At 32.2% G+C, this 16061-nt stretch overlaps 1 long non-coding RNA gene across 1 annotated transcript in view; it reads right to left on the reverse strand.

The window, feature by feature from the left end:
* The window catches only part of LOC107502644, a 766462-nt gene that overhangs the window by 364943 nt on the left and 385458 nt on the right, over positions 1-16061 (reverse strand). The window lies entirely within an intron of this gene.

Raw genomic sequence — 16061 nt, forward strand, 5'->3', positions numbered from 1 at the left:
AAAATTAAATAGCATCCCCAGATCAGAAGAGATCGGGTGCATTCAGGGTGGTATGGCTGTAAATATATATATGCCTTACGTTCAAGTGTACAGCTGAAACTTATTGGATTTCATTAACCAATGTCACTATAAAAATAATAAAAATAAATAAATAGTAATAAATATTGCTAAATATAATTTATTGCACTTAATAAAAAAGAAAAATATGCTATCATATTAATAGGTGTAGAAAAGTCATTTGACCAAATTCAACAGTTATTTATAATAAAATCATTCTATCATCTAGCAACACAAGGAAATTTTCAGAATAAAATAATGGGTAGGCATGGAAAACCTAGAGTTAACATTCTTATGGTAAAATTATAAATACTTTTGCTCTAAGCCTAAAATTAGATGACACAAATATATACAATATCATTCTTACTATTCAGTTGTACACTAGAGAGCTTATCAAATGAAATAGGCAAATAATAATTAAATGTATAAAATTTGGAAAAAGAGAAATAAAACTTTACTTGCAGAAAACATGATTATTTATAAAGAAAATGTGAAGAAATGTGAAAAACCACTAAACCTAATGAGTAAATTTAGAAAGACCTCAGGACATAAAGTTAGCATACAAAAATCAATTGTATTTCAATGTACTGGCTATCAAAATGCTGGAAAATAAACTTAAAAATATTACATAAAAATGTAGACCACTTAGAAATAAATTCAATAAAATATATAAGAGCTCTACATTAAAAACTATAAAACATTGCTGAGAGAATGAAGTAAAAAGAGATATACCATGTTTATACGCAGGAAGAAGCAATATTTTAAATGTGACGGTTAGATCCAAATTGCTTCATAAAATAAATGCTATATAGTTCTTTTTGGTAGAAACTGATAAGCCTATAACAACATTTATACGAAAATATAAAGAATCTAAAATTGTCAAAAATTTCTTGAAAAACAAGTACAGTTTTACAGTACTTAAATGAATTGATTTTAATTATTACTATAACACAAGTTTTAATGACTGTGGTATTAGTGTAAATATAAGTAAAAGGAGGAATGGACTCAAATATGGTCAAATGATTTTTACCAAGGATTCAAAGCAATCTAAAAGGTACAGATTAGTCATTTTAACAGGTGGTGCTGGAATTCACCTGTCACACCGCATACAAAAATTAGCTCAAGATGGACTGCAGACTTAAAAATAAATCCAAAGGTATAAAAACCCTAGAAAAAAAACAGGGACAAATATTTTTGAAACCCTGAATAAACAGACAAAGATATCTTGAGCAAATTCCCAAAAATCTTAAAAGAAAAAATAATTGAGAATTTGAACTTCATCAAAATTAAAAACTTTAGCTCCTCAAGGAAATAAACAATCTAATTCAAATATCCTGTTCTAAGGATTTGCTTCCAGGGACTATTTCCAGGTAAAACTGGCTTAATTTGGGTTTCCTCAGAGATAAAGATATGAGAGAGGTAACATATTTGGGAGATAGCATCAGGAAGAATTAAAAGGAGAGCAGGGAAATGAGGCATGAAAGTAATAATGTCTATAAAGGTTGCATCATTAAGAAAGTTACAACTCAATCCCACTGGAATACACTGGGATAGTTTAAAACATTCCTTAGAGATTTCCCAACTGAGGGGCAGGGAGGCTGGGTTATTTATCCTATTTACCCTGGAGATCATTGGCTGAAAAGCATACCCTAGGGTATTAGCTCCTGGTAATTCCAGCTGCCCTTGCTTGAGCTGTGCCTGCTCCCTCCACCAGAAAACACTGAGGAAAAGAGGTGTAGAAGCTTTCAGTGAGAATCCCTTAGCAATAGAAGTGAATACCAATAGGATACAGACTCAGAACTAACAAAATTTGATACATATATTCCTAAAAACATTTCCCAAACATGCATTTCAGGACTAAAATCTGTAATGCATCAAGGAACAAAATTAGATGGAGGCAAAGTTCAGAGTCCAAGGGCATGAGGCCTCCCAGCTGAAGTTTGAAGAGTCATTTAGAGGAGCTGGTTGTTTGCTTTGTTTCTTCTCCTTCAAAGATTCCCTCTGTGCACCATCCCTCCTCCGAGGTAACCTATCCATTCCTTTAAAATGAGCTTAAAGAACTCACTTTAAAAAGAACATATCTGCAAAAAAGTCTTCTCTAAGCTTTTCCCAGCAAGTCATGAGCACTGAAAAGCTCACTTGAGTACCTTACGCACGGTCTTCATAACACCCTTGCTCATTGCAATTAAATAAATAACATAATTGATTATTTAATGTATGTGTCACACTAAAATATTAGCCCCATAAATGTGGGGCTAGTATCTGTTTTCCTTGCTGTATCTTCAACCTATAATACCATGCCTAAAACACAATAGACATTTCACACTTCTTTGTTCAATCAGTGCATTAATAGACTGACTAAAGAACTATAGAATATTTTAAATTATTTAGGAATCGGTTTCCTTTGTAGAGTGTGGAAAACAGAAAGTGATTCAAAGAGATCCACAGATAAAAAAACTTGCACTGGGGATGAATATACCATTAAGATCTCCAGCTTAACATTTGATACAGAAGTTTTTAACAAGAAATATGTGGACAGGGATTAAAACACACTTACACACACACACAAATTTAGTCATGTTAAAATATACATGTAAGGAATTTGTTTAAATAAATCTAAACAAACAACAACAGCAAAACAGGAGGAAAGATTCTCAGCATACACACACAAAATATACCATTTGAAACTTGAAACAAGAGTTTTTTTCTAAAAATAATTACTTTTGATTATCTGAATAGATTTTAAGAGGCATTAGAAGAAAATTCAGCATCCATTTCTGATTTAAAAATAACAAAAAATTAAAAATTATAAAAGCAAGAATCATAAAGCTTATAGAAGAAAATTGGAAAATAATCTCACAATCTTGGTATGGGGGCAGATTTCTTACCTATGTCACAAAAAAGCACTGCGAAAGATAAAAAAATAAATTGGACTTCATCAAAATATTAAATCTTTGCTCATTAAAAGATACTAAGAAAATGAAAAGACAAGCCAGAGATTGGGTGAATATATCTGTTAAATATTTATCTGATAAAAGACTTCTATACAGAATATATAGGCATTTTATAACTCAATATTTAGAAAACAAAGTTCAACAAAGTAAAATATTTGAAAAAACACTGAAAAAATAGATTTATTAACAAGTAAGTATCAGAGTCAGGAAGATCAACAAAATAAAACTAATAAAAACAGGGAGATGAAGTAGGGGAGAATCAGGAGTGTGAAAGTTAACATACACTAATTTCTAATTCTTCTGATATTAATCAAGTCAAGGATGCTATTTAAAGTTGTTAAAGTAATAAAGAGAACACTGAATATGATTTTCTTAAATTAGAAAGATTATCTCCAGAATACCTAAAACATATAATCTTTCAAAATTATTAGATTATATATGTTGAAACAATATTAAAAATGTAAATATATGTTATATAGAACCAAATCAATGAAGCTTAAAAATCAGCATACATAGCATATAGAATTCAGATCAGATCAATCAAATATGTTAAAATATAAATTTATAACTTAATTAAAAATACATTAAGAATTGATTGATAAAGATCATTCAATTTTTCACACATAACATGAATTTAAAAGAAAGAGAAGTAAAAATTGGGAAACTACAAGAATAGGTAAAATATGTTTAGAATCTGACAAACTAACAAAAATATTAAGAGCCACAATAGCAAAATTGGTTGTTTTAATTCTTCAGGTAGAGCCATAAACAAAGATAGATAAAGAGTAGACACTACATCTTATTTCACTGAACATATATCTTTAAGAGTCACATCATTTTTTTAGTTATTTTGAGGAATGCCAGAGTACATACAAGCATAGTCTGTAAGGCTAAATCCTGACTCCTCACTTTCTTGCTGTGACCTCAAACAAACTAGCTAACTTTTCTATGACTCAGTTTTCACATCATTAAAAACAATTCTGGAAAGATATTGATGTCTTTTTGTACCAATGTGTTTCTATGATATCTTAGAAATATTAAAGAATATGAATTTTATATTTTAAAAATTTATTTAATAATGCTAAATTTCTCTCAAAAGTTTGTTCTATTTATATTGTTTAAGAATGTTTATCTCCCACAAACATGCCGATGCTAGTTTCTATTAATCTTTCTTTAAACTGTGCCATTTTGATGAGCAAAATAAAACTTGATTTTTAAAATTCAGGTTTTGCTGATTAATAAAGACATCAATATACTTGAATATATTTGTATTTCTTCTTGAATTAGGTATAATCATATTTATTCTCCTTTTTTCTAATAAGCGTGATATCTATATTTCATTTCTTTGTTAGAGATCTTTATATATATTTGGATATGGGTATTTTCATATAATATACCAAGTGAACTTTGTGTTTTCTTGTTTTCCAATCTATCCCTTGTTTATAAACTTTCTAAAGGTAACTTTATTTCAGTGTAACATAATGGTTTCATATATGCTCTCCGGGGTCAGATTTTATTTGGTCAAACCTTAACTCTGTCACTTACCCCTGTATGACTATGTGCAAATTGCCTAATTCTCTTATCCTCAGTTACGTCTCTTTTCTAAAATAAGTATAATAATATTGGCTACCTCAAGTTTTAATGAAGATTAATTATTAGCTATCTCACAGCAAATATAATTGGAATTATGGATTATTGTTGATATTTATTTTCTTCTTTATATTTTTTACATACTATTTTTATAATAAGAATAGTTAAAACAAAGACACAGCTATTTAAAAAAATAAACAATTATTCTGTGTGTGCCAATTTCAAGAACCAGAGTCATATGCCACAGTGTTTGTCTCTCTGTTAATAGCAGACAGGTCACCACTCTCTATGTGACCAGGAAAAAGTCTGAATGGTTTTGAGAACTGAATTTTGGGGTAAGAAATAAACAGAGCACTTCACATCATAACTGATGGCCCATAGAAGTTTTCTGGTGATGTAAAATCCTGACTGCTTTTATTTTCTGTAGCACAAAACTAGAGTCTAAGAAGCGAAATGCTGAGTATAGGAATTGGTGACCACAGAGATGTTAAATACACAACAAAGATAAAAAACTGAAGGAGGAGAGAAAAGGATAAAAATAACAGAAAGAGCAGCAATCTTGTCTCTTTCAACCAAATTTGTTGGATAGAGTTACAGATTTTTTTCTTTATCTTTCTTCCACATCTCTTACTTTCTTAGGTCTGTGGATTTTTGTGTTGGAAAATGTTTTGGTGGTAATCTCTGACCTTCTCATTCCAAATGCAGGGATCGGGAAAGGTGCCCCTGGACTTGTATTAATGGTGAAACTCATTCTTCTGTTAGAAAGACTGTGTTTCCTTCTTCTTCTTCTTTTTTTTTTTTTTTTGAAATCTCTGAAAATGAGACTATTAATTTATATATTCGGCCAGACTTGTTTCTAAATCTTCACACCCATGTTCTGTCCTGTGAAACACCAAGAATATGAGCACAGAGTCCTTGTTTCAGAAGGTCATCCTTCAAATATCTGATGGTCTGACTCTGAATGCCTCTTGTTTAGTCTCCATCACTGTCTTAATAAAACGTGTTTTGTTATTTTTCATCCAAGTCACTCTTTTATGGATATGCTACACATTGTCGATACTGTCCTTGAGCTAGACAGAATGATCCAGGTATGGCAGTAGCCAGAGCAGAATACACCAGAGTGAATGTTTGCCTTGCTCTGGACATTAAATTTTTATAATTGCCACCCAGATTATATTAACTCTGAGAAGCTATATCTATATTTCTGCTTCGTGTTGAGCTTGCAATCAATTTAACTCCATAAGTCTAGCATAAAAAAATATAATTTAGGTAAATTCAGGTTTTTCTTATATATAATGTACTTTTAAAATAAATTTTACATGTATAAACTTTAAAATGTACCTCTTTTATTATAATCTGTCAAGTTAATTAGACTTTTGGTACTAACATAGCACTTTCAGTGTCCAATAAATGACTGAAGGGTTTTACTTTTCACATTTCATTTACTATCTTTAATATAAGTACCTACACATTTATTTGTTAGAAAACAGAGACTCTACAAGGCTACGTAATTTGACAAAGATCACGAAGAGCATAAACAGCAAGGCTAAAGACTAAATCTAGGTCTGTTTCAAAACACACTTGCTCCCACAACACTCAGGGTAGAGTAGTAACTCTCCCTTGCAACACTCCTCTTTTAAAAAATGTGAAAAGTATGCCTTTCAGATAATTATCTGAGCTATCTGAAAACAAGTTAAGCATGGCAGTGCCAAGGACAGAGCTCTGTATCATGCCACCAGGGAACTCTTTAGTGTTGGCAATAGTCTATTAGTCAATACTCTGAGAAGAGTGATTCCAACAGCCAAAAGCTGACCTAATTTTTCTAAAGCCCAATCCATATATCATCATCACATTAACAAGAATTTTGTAAAATACTTTATCGAAAAGCTTGTTGAAATTTGAAACATTTCGCTTACCTGCAGCATTTTTGAAACTCTGTTACACTTGAGGATAAATTGGGGTCACAATTATTTTACAAAAAGTACTTGGTTCTAGTCCTTCAAGATTTTTCAAAGCCTTTACAATGTTAGTGTCCAGTGTGACCGTGAAGGACAATATATTTGCGATAATGTACTTTGCCAGACTACCTTGTTTTCCTTAAAGCATGTGCTGGATCTATTTAAGACTAGTGTTCTATGGAATGTACTTTCTAAACAATTGATTCATCTGTTAATTTCGGTCTAGAATCTCTGACACAATGTAAATTGCAATTACTTTGGTTTAACTTTATGTATCATTGATGGCCTAAGACAAATACATATAGACACACACAAACACGCATGCGAGTGTCACACACACACACATGTGTACACACACAATTTATAAGATTGTAGAATTCTGGTAATTCTGTCATCGAATTGACCATGTTTGTTTCCTTCAGGCTCTTCCACACATAGACTCCTTTATGTGCCTAGGCTCGTTCTTCTGTTGAAGCCACGCATGAAAAGTGATGTTTATTTCTACTCAGATCCACTGCTTTTCTCCATGTTCTCACAACATCAACAATCTCCTTAACCAAGAGTCAGCCACAGTCTCTATGTGACGTACTCTCACAAAGATAGTGAACAGCCATATCTCCACAGAACCTCCAGTCACCCAAATTACCCAGGCCACTCAATAAAGAACACCTTGCTTACTTGGTTCCAAATCCCTCCCACTACTTCTGCATAACAATTTCGAGAAATATTCTTCTGTGCCCTCTTTCTGTATGTTCTCCCCAGTGTTTTACATGCATGTATGATTTATTATTTTTGCCTTGAAACCATTTTGTTTCACTCTCTAATTTTTCTCATAGTCCTCCTTTTAGCTATTTGCTTTCCAGCATCAGTATTGCCCCTAAAATATTAGTCATGAGATATTGAAACATATATCATCAACTACTTATCTCTCATATGGACGAGGAAGAGGAAAAGATTAGTTCATAGTACTGGAAAAAAGTATATTGGACATCTTTTATTCCCCACCACAGATCCTCTCAAACCATCTTTCAATCTAACCACAGCTGCAGCAGCCAGTCGCATGTATGTATCCTGCCAGCACCTGGACTCTGGAGATTTATGTATCTCTTATTTCCCTTTCTGGGCTTCTGTGAGTTCAGTGTGTGGGACACCTGTGGGAACTCTCATGACACTCACATATAGGTAACTTGGAAGAGTGAGGGAGTTACACACAGGTGACTCTTGACCTCTCTAGGGGCATGAGAGTTAACAGATAAACACTTCCCCTGTGTTCTTCAAGCAGACAATCCTGAGGCACATTCTACATGTCAGAATGATCCAAAAAGATCAAGTCCCAGTGACTCCCAATGGCATAAACCTGACTGCGTACCTTTTAAAAATTATTACCCCTTCTTTATTTTACTCTCTGCATTCTCTTACCTCTACTCTCTGGGATTGCTTCACAGATAAACTACCTAGAGGCAAGTCCTTGTCCATAACTCTGTCACTAGGGAAAGCCAGGCTAGGACAGAAAGCATCATGGCCTTCATGTTTGGTACAATGTGACATTCATATTTGGCTCCTTTATCAAAACAGAAAGTAAATTTTCTTGCCAAAATAGGATTAAAATTCACCCTCAAATGTCCCAATTTCCACTTACTCTTCTAGTCTCATATAGAAAATGCAGCTGCCAAATAGTACACAAATACAGACAGGAAGGACACAGTGTACTCAGAAGAGAAAGTAAAAGTGCAGGATAATAGCTATTATTCAGTTGAGGGTGGGACATATCTTCGTATAGTGAAGTCTTAGATAGAAACCAGTTGATAAACTCTGGGCTATGATAGCGTCATGATCAATTTTTATCAATGCCCTAAATCCAGAAGCATCCCAGTACACATAAGGGGAGGTGGGGGTTGGGGGTAGGTGGCGATAAACCACTGTGGCACATTGCCGGTGTGTGTGGAGTTAGCCAGAATAATTCCTTTAGCCACATAGTTTTCTGGGATGACAAACTAACTAAAATATTTCTTGTATATTTGTTATATATAAATGCAAACTTTTTCATTTAGAACTATTTACAGAAATTCCCTTTAATGCTTTTGTCCTACTCTTAAAATCAAAAATGAGAACACCCACGTATTAATCATAATATAGAGTTCATAATATGGGTTCATTCAGACGATCTACATCAATTAGAATGGGGTTATTGTTGTAAGTAACAAAAAACATCAACTTAAACTGTATTAAGGAGTAAGAAAATGTTTTATCTCCTGTAAAAAGAAAACTTGAATATAGTAGTTGCCAAGATTAATTGCTCTAGCTGCTCAGTGATGATAACAAGGACCCAGGTTCTTTCTGTCTATAGGTCCTTCCGTGCTGTCCAGCTACTTCTTCACACTGCAACAAGGAAGCTATAGTTGTTCCTGGGGCCTTTTTACACTGCCAATATTTAGTCGTGGAAAGGGTACCTTGGGTTTTATCTTAGGAACTTGGGTTATTTTACCTTGACATTCTGATTTCTCATTAGCAAGAATTCAGTCGCATGTCCCAACTAAATCTATTGATGACAATGAGAATGAAATCCCCATAGTCTGAGCCGGCATATATGTTGAAGAGTAAACCACAGTGTTTAAGACACACATTTGACTTGATAAATAAGAATCAAAGGCTCTTACATTGAGAGTAAACAAAGGCAGATAATGATTCCCCTTAACCAAATGAAGCTTGTTTTAGTGCTCACAGCAGCAGTACAAAATTATTTTTATGCCATAGAAAATCCTTGTTCAGAAAGATTTTTAGCACAATTTCACACATCAAAGTCTTTTCTGTAAGATCCAGATCATTATCTGAACACTGAGCATAATGAGGTCACTATAAACAACACTTCTTTTTTGTGTTTATTGGCTTTCATGTCACAAAGTTACACACTAGAGAAGTTCTTTGAAGTTCAAAAGAAGACAAATCAATAGCTGATGTAACAAATCTGTCTCACACCTTTTAAATTATATCCAAATATAATTTATGTATTCTATATTTTTGATTGGTTGTTGCGCAATTTCCGTCCAGAAGTTTAATCACTGGCTTGAGGTCAAGCCCAACATGAATAAACACTTACTAAAGTGCCAATTGCAATTCATACTGTTATGAAGCTCTGACATTTTACTGGGGGCTTCTTTCCAGCTTGAATCTTCTGTCATTTTGACAATTGAATCTCATTTACAAGGAAAGGATGAAAAAGAAAAATCTACGTCTTGACATCTTCTGACGTCTCTCTGGAGGTGATGGATCCCTGTTTTGGGTAAGGCTCGAAATAATTGAGCAATGGAAAGTAAATGAGAGAATAGTTTTCACAGTAGCTGCATTTTAACCGTCTGTCAAACCATCTTGTCAGGTTACAAAATAATGATTTAAATCCCAAATGCAACTCATCTTGCACCCATATGAGGTAGTTACACATGTGTGCTCAAAATACATGCATACATACATCAGAAATATTCTCCAAGGTTGTGAAATATGCCATTTTATTTCCATATTGGTAAACATGAAAAAATTCCATATTCAAAAACCAAATCACTATAGTACAGCAAACCAATCTGCTATATATGTTATTATTTGGAACTAATTTGATTGACATTCTAGGAAAAACATTGACCTAAAAGACTAATCCCTGAGCTCCAGCTCTGCTGCAGATCACACAAGATAACAGGCCATTTGTCTTCAGAGATTTTCAAATTTTTCATCTATAATAAGTATAATGATTTATTATGTGTCTATGCCTATAGAATAATCATTTTTTTAAACTTTGGTTCAAAACTATATCAAAATCCCACATTCCACTGATCTCTATTTGTAAAATAAATTAAAAAAATATTTCTTATAAAATTCCTGAATGTGTAGTCTCCTTGTATTTTCCCCTTGAAAATATAAAATTTATAAACATTTGTTTAAAAGGAGCAGCTACATAAAGACTGCCTGTCATAGGGTTCAAGTCTTCACTTAACAAATTTTATTGATCACTTACTTCTAAATGCTGGAGAAATTATAATAAACAAGACTGACAGTGTTTCTTCGCCCCAGTAGAACCTACACTCTAATGGGTATATTCACTCATCCATAGGGTTTTTGATGGGGATGCCAATGCAAGCATTGACTCTCAGTTTCCCAACCAAGTCCAGTCTCGGGGCATTAGGGTGTTCATTGGGCTGGAAATGAAACCAGCTCTCCAACCTCTGGAATTTATAGCTAAAGTCCCAATCTGACTTCAAAAATGGGAATGTACATTTCCAATATCATTCTTCAGTTCTTAAAAATTATCTTCCATTATCTTTCTCTCTGAAATACACTCAGCTATGTAATCTTAAAACTTGTTTTAGTAAATCGTGGCATTTTCAAAGTACTACTTAAAGAAGTGAAATATCATTATTCAACATTAAAATTCAGATCAATTTTGACAGAAATTAATTGTCCTTTTTTCTTTTGTTTAGTAAATCAGAGGATGAACATCTCTTAGATACATAAAACCATCTAAGGCTGTGGACAATAAGGAAATGGAACTTACAGAATCTCGTCGATGCCCATTTTCATTGAGAAATATTTATTTAGGTAGGACTCTCGAATCAGCCTCCTCAACTAAAGACAACTATAAATGTGTACATTATTATTTGTATTGTCTCATAGTGACAAATACAGTTAATGATGCAATAGCACTTTTTATACTTATTCAATAAATACTTATTGAGTAGTTACTATGTACAGGCACTTTTAAGTTGCTTGGGTTATGGTAATGAACGAAATTCCTTGCTCTTGAAAAGCTTATGTTCATTTAACACTCCTTGCAACTTCTTGAAGTGTGTGTTATTATTAATCCCATTTCTCAGAAGATAGTGTAATGGGATTTAGAGGTTAATTAATTTGCCTGATGTCATATAGCTATTAAGTTCAAAGAATAGCTGTGAATCTTGGTTTGTTAAATCCAGAGCTTGAATTCTTAATTTAAAAATAAAGCCCAAAGGGTAATACATTCTAGTTGACCACAAACTGGTCGTACTTTCTTTAATCTTAAAGACTTTGGAACATAAAATATACGGAGTTAATTGTGAAAAAAAAAAAAAAAGAACTTCAGCAAACCTGCTACTTCCTTCCTGAATCTCCCATTTCAAAGGCTTACGGTCACAATAACAAACATTAGAGGCAAAAACGAAATAAGCAATAAGCGTACAGGACTATGGAGTCAGAAAGACTATCAGCTCTTTTCATGCTTCTTGCTAGATATGTGATATTGAGCAATTACATAATGCCTCAAAGCCTTGGTTTATATTCACCTATACAATGGAGCAGCTAATAGTCCTTTTCAAAGCAGCCCGTTGTGCAGCTTAAGAAGAGAGGCTGCATGCCCAGAGCTTAGCACAGTGCCTGGCCTAATACATATTCACACTCAACAGAAATTTGATATGACTCTTCCTACTCTTACATCTGTCACTAAATATATAAGGCAGAGAACTACCCATATAATGGTTAAAGATACCTGAGGCATTAAAGTGAAGATAAATTACGGCTTCTCACAGCTCTTAGTTTTTCATAGCCTTAGACATTTCTCAGGCTTATAACCTTGAGATAAAAGATTTGAGGTCTGCATCTTAAAGACACCTAATTACTTGCCTTTTCTTTAATTTATAAGCATGTAAAAGTATTAGTTTGTGTTACAGGATAGTATCAAATTTTGCAGAGTATTACCTTAAACTAAAAACAGTTAATATCACATTGGTTATGTTTCTGATAATTCGTTAAATAGAATTTCAAGTGATATTTCTTACTTTTAAACTTAAACTGATAACCATATGTTTTTTAGTTTTAGCTTTAAAGGGTTAATTGTGTATGTGTCTGTGTGTGTAAAGAGAATATATATACATATATCTATGTATATGTATATACACACACACACACATACATACATCTTAGAGTATGGACAGTCTTTAAGTAAATACCAATAGGAATGCATAACAAACAAGATTGATATATTTGACTTCATAGTAAATGAACGTTCCATATGGAAAATAATGCATTAACAAAGTTTTTAAACATATTACAAACCAGAAAATGAATAGTAACACATATGATATGCAAAATTATTTCTATTATATATATATATAGGTCCCAAATCACTACGGGAAAAAAGTAAAAAATTCTTAGGAAAAAAATGGGCAAGGGACATAAAAGGCATTTCACACGTAGGAAAAAGAAAACCACAAATGACACTAAAGTATTTTTTTAAATGTTCAAATTTCTTACAATTGAACAACTGCAAACAAAAACAAAAACTTTATTTTTTAACAATATGAACCAACGTATATCAAAAAAAGTAAATTAATGCCCAGCATTGGCAAAGTGTGGGGAACCAGGCACTCAGTGTTCATAAGAATATAAATTTATGCATCTCTAGAGAGCAATTTGACAAAATATTGAACAAATATATAACAAAATACTAAAATATAAGTAACTTTTTATTATTTTTATTTCTAGGTTTTATATTATAGATATGCAGACTGTATATACAAAAATATTCATTGAAAAATTTTACCATTATTTATGGAAGCCAAATGCTAAAATGTATGTTAATATTTGTCAAGGTTGTATTGGCAAAGGAAATTCTATGGTAAATAAATAGATCTATTTATATGGGCTCTGATGGAATTATCTCTAAAATATATTAAAAGAGGAAAACATGCAAGGCAGAGAAATTTATTTACTCTAGTAAGATCTCCCATTTGGGTTAAAAAAAATAAATACAGTAGCCCTCCTCTTATCTGTGGGGAATATGTTCCAAGGTCCCCAGTGATTGCCGGAAACTGGGGAAAATACTAAATCCTGTATATATGATGTTTTTCCCTATACACACATACATTTTCATTTAAAGGACTTCATGACTTTTTTGACACATCCAAATTGCCAGCATCACTACTCTTATGCTTTCAGCTATTATTAGGTAAAATAAAAGTTTAAACGCAAGCACTGCAATACCATGGCAGTCTATGGGCAGGAAGTATATACAGTGTGAATATGCTGCTAAAATGAATGATTCCCATCCCAGCAGGACAAAGTAGGACACAGAGATTTTATTATGCTACTCAGAACAGTGTGGAATTTAAAACTTAGGTATTGTTTATTTCTGAAATTTTCCATTTAACATTTCAGATCATGGTTGACCATGGGTAACTGATACCATGGAAAGTATAATCTCAGAAAGCAGAACTGTGGATAAAGGGAGACTATTGTATCTGAGTGTGAGCCAAAGAGAAAAAAGAGAGATTTATTTTTCACATCTACATTGTATATTCATTGCATTTTCATTTTTAGTTGTCAAAATATATATGAATAAGTACTATCCAAAGAAAAAGACAAATCTAAACACCCAGGACAGATAATGATGGAGAGATAAAAATTGAGAAAGAATGCTAGAGATAGAAAATAAAAGCATAGGTGATATTAAAAATCAATTTAAGAGGTTTATAGAGATCTATTTATTATGCATTTTAAAAAATGTTCTGAAAATATGAAATGTGTATAAGAAAAGAATCATTTAATCAATAAATAAATTCCCAAAGCCAAAGATCTTCATCTTCAAATTAAAAAGACAAAGCTGGATTAACATTAAAAAGACTACCACCTAAATTTGGCATTTCAGAACACACAGCTTAAACAAAATAGCCTAAAACATTTCAGAGAAGAGAGGAAAAATGGCTACCTATTAAAGAACAAAATCAAGTTTCTAAATATTAATGATAGAACTCATTAAAGCTCTGGGGGAAAAAGGTAATTACTAACCTATCATTCTATACTCAGCCAAAATGTCAGTGTGAAGGCTAAGTGGGGAAGTAAGGACTTTGTCAGACATGAAAAGACTCCATAGTATTATTTTCTATGCATTTTTCTTTTAAAATTTACTCAAGGATGCATTTCAGGATAAAATAATTATAATAAGACATGAAATTCAAAAAGAAATAAAACTAACAGCAGAAACCAAAATAATGCCATGGATAATGGCTATATAACAAAAAAGGAAATCTCCCCAAATTTTGATAGCAACTCAACGTATTTCCAATAAGTATTTCTTTAACAAGAAAAAGTTAATTGATTAGCTTAAACAAATAATATAAAATATTAAAATATTTGTTGATTGGGTAACGATTCTGTGCCTCTGAACTAAGTAATATTTAACTCTTAAGAATATCCCTCTAGTATGTTCTTTCACTAAAATTATTACTTTATAATTTTAATATTACACGGATTGTATTTAAACATTATAAAGCACATAAAAATAGCCTAATTTAATACTGGCATTATAATATTTATTCGCTATTGTAGTGAGCATCTTGCTTGTTCTAGATATAAAATTACATCGTTTAAAAGAAACAGTTTTTTTATAAGTGACTTCATATAAAGCTGACAAAAAAAAAAAAAAGAATAGTAAAATCTCTAAGAGGTGGTACAAATCGCAACAGAAATGAGGAGCTGTGGATTAAATGACATGGGTCTCGAAAAACCTCATTAACTCCATAAAACATTTCCAAATTATTTATTAATTGTAAATTAGTTGAAAGCTAGGTCTTTGAAGACACGTGCCACACTATATTATGTGAATTTAGTTTGAATTAAAAAAAAAAAAACTAAAGTTTTCTTTATGGAGAGTTTAAAAAGTGAAATCACTGGGATGCAGTTACAGCCAGCCTCGCTGACAAACAGGAACAGATAAAACATCACTTTGTCATCAGCTTCATGGCTTTGACTGAGTGATGTTGAGAGAAAGAAAATGTATATAATTATCTGATTATATCACACTGCTGTGCAGAAGTTCTGATATAAAGAAAACAGTTTAGTTACTTTCTCTGGACCTATTTATTTAATGCTAGCATCCCTCTTTTTTCTCATCACCAAAGACCTACGTATTAAATTAAATGCAATTTTAAAGCAAATTTAAACTAAAATTTATTTCCAGAATTTCATAAAATATATGGAATCATACATTAGCTGAGAACAATAATTGAAGATGCCATAAATTAATAGGCAACCATATAAATTAATGCAAACATAAAAGATTCTTGCCTAAAATAAATCCAAGTTATTCTTTAGGCTACTGATGATCAATAATATTTGCTGTATCAGAAAAAGGGTCATAAAATTATATTAAGACACTAAACTATGAATTGTGAAATCTATTTAGGTGTCCTACAGGGCTGCCTCTGTAGGTGGGTAAAATAAGATTACGGATGTTGTGAATGGAAATGCGACAGAGCATGATAGGGTTTCCAGGATCTGGGGTTTAGTTTTCTTTTTTATTGTAAAATTCACTGGAATATTGTTTTAGATGATTAACTGTACCAATATAGTGAAATAAATAAATATTTCTAGAACTATGATTTCTCTCAAAACAAAAAACCTTATGGTACAGTAACGTTAGTGGATAATTTATGGTGTTACACTCAAGGCTTAGAAAACTTAACTTACATATGTTGGACTTAGTGCA

This window comes from Rousettus aegyptiacus, unplaced genomic scaffold (genome assembly GCF_014176215.1).
Source record: "Rousettus aegyptiacus isolate mRouAeg1 unplaced genomic scaffold, mRouAeg1.p scaffold_m13_p_8, whole genome shotgun sequence".
Classification (NCBI taxonomy): Eukaryota; Metazoa; Chordata; class Mammalia; order Chiroptera; family Pteropodidae; genus Rousettus; species Rousettus aegyptiacus.